Below are 5,530 nucleotides of genomic sequence, written 5' to 3' on the forward strand. Positions count from 1 at the left end.
AAATAATTGAAACTAGTTGGGGTACCCCGCCCCGCGGGGTTCGGTTAAGAACATAGTTTGTCTTTTGGTTATTGGTTATGTATGTGGTGTAGTGATAGGTAGTGTGCCGTTGATTGTTATATTTAAAATGTAGGGTTAATTATTGTTACTATATGGGACAGTTTACTAAACAGGAGAATGTTTTGATTTATTTATGCATGGAGAACGGGCTTGAATAATAAAAAACACACTAAAATGAAATTTATAATACAATGTACTTTGGTTTTTCGTAAAAAAATTAAACAAATTGAAAAAGACAAACAAAACGATGAAAGGTAAAAGTACGTTGCTATTCAGTACATATGCCAAGTAAATATGAGAAAAAGTACACGCAATAAATGTTGACTACGACCAAACAAAACCGAAATGTAAAACTAAATCTAAAAAGTCAAACTCAAAAGTCTTTGTTTTGAAGAAACAAAAAAGAGACACAAATATACAAACATCAAGTAGACAGAAAGAACCATAACCGCACAAAAAAACAGATACTTATACCGTTAGATTCACTCCTTTAAGATTTGCTCCCACATGATTTCCTTGAAATAGAAGCCCATCCCACAGTGTAAGAACTAAAAAACAACCAATAATGAGAACAAATCAATGAAAAGAAAAGTAGCTGTTATTTGAAATTTGGGCAATTAAACATAGAAACTAACCACTTTCCCAAGGAAGCATATTCATAAATATTGAAAGGAACCATGGTCTAGAGACGCAGGTGGGGCAACCTCAACTGTCCAAGGTATGTAAGGGCACTTTCATCCAAAATTGTTAAATTTGAAATTTTTTTAAGTATAAAAACATTATACAGGGGCATTTTGGTCCAAAACTGTTGAAATCAATTTTTTTTAACAAATGTAAAATGAGCATTCCATAAATGTAATAAAAAAACAAATACCATGGGGGAGCCAAGTAACAAAAAAACCATATAAGTGCAGGGATACGTCTACTTTGAATCAAATTTATAAATAGTAACAGAGTTATGAGCCAAGTAACAAAAAATAAACAAATTACATGCTTACAGGCGAAACATAACAATCTAACTTCAATAAATTGTAGGAAAGTACTCAAATGGCCCCTAGATAAGTGGTATACAAACAACTTTGCCGATCATGTTGCCATAAAATATCCAGTGGGATGAAAACATTATTATTAGTTAGTTGTATAGGTTTTATATTCAATTCAATTCTTTACCTTCAATGTCAAATGATATTAAATCGACAAACAATATCGAAAATAGATTGTAAAGGTTTTTTTAATAGCATAAAAACTAATCTATATGACTATTTTTTTTAGTTACGTTTTGTTTAGTTACCTGTAAGCTAACAATCATTTTTAAAGAAAAAAATATGAGTTAATAACGAATCCCAAACTCAAGTTGACTTTGAATAGAGGTTGAAACTTAACTTTCACGGGGTATGGCATAATGAGGAGAATGGCATTGAGAGAATGCATCCTAACATCCAACTGAAATGGACAAAAATACCCCTCAAAATGGTCATGTCCATTTTCATGCATGTTTTTATCTCGTTTTAACATGAAAGCCTAAATGCAAGAAAGGCTTACTAAAGTTAAATTGTAACCTACAGGGGTAAGAAACAGATAGATTATGAACCAAAATACACTATCAGCGAGTCCAACAGCTCCTGCACATATATGTTTATTAAGGGAGAAGGTGAGCAAGGGTATTAATGGAAATAACACAAAGTGAAGCTTTATTTTTTGAAATACTTGCCTGGAAGACTATTTTAAAGAAATATCCCCATACACCAGCAGTCTTTCTATCATGAGTTTCTTTGAGATTGTTGTTGGGGTTTATGGGGATTCTGTGGGAACTTAATCCCTCTGAGGGAGCAATGTAAGCGCCTCTTTCTGTGTCTAAAACATGACTATCGTCTATCAGAAAAACTAAGTTTCTTAATATGTTCTTTAAAAAGATGGCATTTTAACAAACACTTTCAAGGTACAATTAGTCTTCCCTTTCAAAATTGGCTCTGTAGGTCGTTCTTTTCCAGTAAGAGGCAGCGAAGTAGGATAATGGCAGTGGGAGAGAGAATAACAGTGAGAGAGAGCCGATATAGGTGTCCGTACATTTTCTTTGCCATCGTGTTCACCCATATTTGTGTACATCTAAAAATTGAAGTCGGAGAATGGATGAACCCTAAATCAGCAAGAAATCTGAAAATTGAACTGTATTCAACATCTGAAATCAAAGATTGCTTACAGAACAATTTACACAATAGAACAATGGACATTTAAACATTTAACATGCCCTTTCTTCTCTTAAGCATTTTATCAAACACTTGGTCTGCACATATAACTTTTGGAGTTGTTAATCTAGAATTATATATGTTGTTATATAAAAATGAACAAATTTCAAGCTTCACAGTGACGAACCTCAATCATTTGAAAAACTTAATTACCAATGACTCTGCAATAACAAAAATTCAATTTTAGTAATCCCTAATATTGGAACAAAATTTCACCAAACCTCCACAAGAAACTTCGATCGAATATCAAAAGAAAGGTCAATTGATACGAATTGATAAAATAAGGATAGGAAGGTTTAGGAATTTTATCTGAAAACATAAGAAACAACAACATTTATGTAATTAATTAACTGTAAATGGTCCAATTTGTAAAGCATAATAAATTTCAACTTAGAACCAAGAAGATGGAACCTGATGGGGAAGCAGTAGGCGGTCATACAGGTTAGGGATCGAAATATGGTAGAGTGACACTCCATAGATGCCTGTTTCTCAACGGGAGCACCAAAAATAGCTCGATGTCTTGATGATCAAAGAACCCAAAACCACATTAAACATTTGCTTTATAAAATTATTAATTAAACCTTCTCATCAAATTTTCAAAGGGTTTTAAGACTTACAGAAAGTTACCAAAGGATGAACTCCTTCTTCTTCGACTGGATGAAGAAGATAATAAACTGATCGAAGGCAAAGCCACAGAAGGAAGTGGTACCAATTTTTGATATGGAGAAGATGTGTAAGAAAGAAATGCTCCCAAAGATCTGGTAGCGAGTGAGCTGTAGCTAATTGAGGCGAATCAATAAACACTTGGCGTGCATGTCTTGCAGAGATTCTATCGTTCTTCTGAAGCTTGTAAATGATTGGTAAATAAAGTTGCGTACAAGCAAAGAGATGCGAAATAGATTGATAAACTCACACAAAAGAAACACATACCGATAGGGTTCCGTCTTAGCCACTGTTGTTGTGTGTTGTTTAGTTGTCGACACTGCTACCTCTGTGTGTACTGTGGTTGGCGCCACTGCTACTGAAATTGATTTTGATGATTAGGGTTTCAAGGTTGATAGTAGTAATTAGGGTTTGGACGGTAACTGCCACCACCACCGTCGTACAGTCTGCCACTTCCACCACCGTTGCCAATACCAGGAAGTTATAGACGTTGTGAACCATCGGAGATAACGAAGACAACATGTATCAATTAGAAGAAAACAGTAGAAGAAAACCACTCGGATGCACAAACTTACCCGATGACAGAAAGTGGCGGATGATTTGCGGATATGGCGTCAAGGAACTGGAAACTTGTTTCCTAACAATCGAGTCGATTCTGACGTTTTCTGGAAAGGAATCAGATAGCGTAGCAGGAGAGGTGGGTTGGGAAAGTGGTGATTGAGTTAGGGATATGCGATGAAGGAATCGCCTTGTGACAAAACCAAAGACAGGTGGGAAGGAAATCGGTGGTGGACTGCTTATCTAAAGAATCCAGAAGCATCCAATTGATAAACATCAAATACAATACAGTCCGATAAATGTAACGATGACCGATCCAAAGAATGTATGTAATGTCATAAAATTCCCACCAAACCGAAACTCCAACCAAAGCTATAAACAAAGGACCATTTATGTCAATCCCTTAGCTACTTTACTGTAGCTAAGGGTAGACAATTTTAATATATTGTATAATAATTGTATAGTTAAGGATTATTGATTACTTAAACATAACCGAAGGAAATAAAAGCGAGGTTTGTTAAAAGCGATGTTTAGTATTTTTTTTAAAAGCGATGTTTGTTAAAAGCGATGTTTGACTTTCTGCAACTCCTAATGACATTACTTTTCTAAACTAATTTAGGCCATCGATTAATCAAATAAATGGGTCAGATCACATGACCCAAATAAGTCTTCTTCCACAAATCAGAGGTATCGGATCAAACTTTTCAATCGCCGATTGCATTCCTCATTCCCCAAATGGTTTATCGATCGGAGCTCCTCTCACTCTCATTTGCTTTGTCGTTCGCCGCCTGCTCCGTCAAACGGTTTAGTGAGAGAAAGAACGCATAGATTTTGCCCTACTCTCACATTCGCTTATGCTTTCTCTTTCTAGTTCACTCAATTCTCTTGCTCCTCCCACCGCATCTCCGATTTGCAAGCGGCCACTGCCTCCGCCAAAGAGGTCACCTCCGACATCACCTCCGCCGTCACCCCCGACAGCAAATCCCTCCAGCTACTCCAAAGTGGTCGACGCATCCTATCTTCTCCCTCCTACTGTCGGTCCGACCTGCAACCAACCTCTGTGAACGACGACCAACATCGCCTCACTATCTTGCCGACGCTGCCACTCCAGCTATCTTGCCGACGCCATCACACTCGAAGCTGTCGGACTGAAAGGTGCCTGTGCTGCAACTTCTCGACCTCATCCTTGCAACCGATTTGAGCTTTTTTTTTCTCCATTTTTGGGTAAAAACCCTAACTTATTTAACATCTATCGAGTTTTATGTTTATATTTGATACTTCCTATTGATTAACGATTATTAAAACTAGAATTGTGAATATATAAAAACAGATCGTCCATCTTCAAGTAAGATTCAGTTATGATTTCTCCTCTAATTTTGACCTAATTTTGAAATGTTAATATTAGTACTTTAGGAGTCTTGACTAATTCCAATCGTTGTTGATGATAATTAGTAATTATACTTGTCTTATTTGAATTGTTCATGGTGATGGTTGTGATGATACCAACAATTGCCCTAACTTGACTCTCTTATGTAGTTAAATAACTTAGTTATTCCTTTTGCTAGAAGACAACTAATAAAAAAGAAAATTAATTGTTGTTTTGTTAGCAAAATTTAGCATGAAGTTAAAATAGTGGCAGGGAGACTTACAATTTAGACCTAAATATGCTTTTGGACTTATATCAATGTGCAGGGGTAAAAGTCGAAATCCATCTCATTTTTCTTAACTGCAATTTATAGGTAGTTTAAATATTGATACAAAATTTTGCTTGTGCCATATTTTATGATACTTACTCTTCCTTTTGGTTATGCAGGCTATGAAGAAATATGGTATGGTGGAGAATTCATATGTTTTTTTCAGCTTTTGAGATTGCAAAATGACAAGAGAAGATCTGTTGTGAAATAATCAACTGCACCCAGGTTTTTCTCTAACTTTCTAAATTTCAAATTTGCAAAATGTTTTGTATATTAGCTTCTTTTCATCAACAAATGCAATATCTTATT

General features: G+C 35.5%; 1 long non-coding RNA gene across 13 annotated transcripts; it reads right to left on the reverse strand.

The window, feature by feature from the left end:
• Window positions 1-308: 308 nt before the first annotated feature.
• LOC145091892 (uncharacterized) lies at window positions 309-3,869 on the reverse strand. Of its 13 annotated transcripts, none has more exons than XR_013702366.1 (5): window positions 3,237-3,865; window positions 2,924-3,152; window positions 1,772-2,825; window positions 1,624-1,682; window positions 309-1,503 (listed from the first exon to the last, which is right to left on the reverse strand). It is a non-coding gene; the product is annotated as an uncharacterized LOC145091892 (long non-coding RNA). The 13 variants fall into 13 exon arrangements; XR_013702364.1 differs by having other exon boundaries at window positions 309-2,356; window positions 2,434-2,467; window positions 2,718-2,825; window positions 3,237-3,859; XR_013702363.1 differs by having other exon boundaries at window positions 309-2,344; window positions 2,434-2,467; window positions 2,718-2,825; window positions 3,237-3,858.
• Window positions 3,870-5,530: the final 1,661 nt, after the last annotated feature.

This window comes from Lactuca serriola, chromosome 3, assembly GCF_051521515.1.
Source record: "Lactuca serriola cultivar US96UC23 chromosome 3, Lser_US96UC23_V15, whole genome shotgun sequence".
Lineage (NCBI taxonomy): Eukaryota > Viridiplantae > Streptophyta > Magnoliopsida > Asterales > Asteraceae > Lactuca > Lactuca serriola.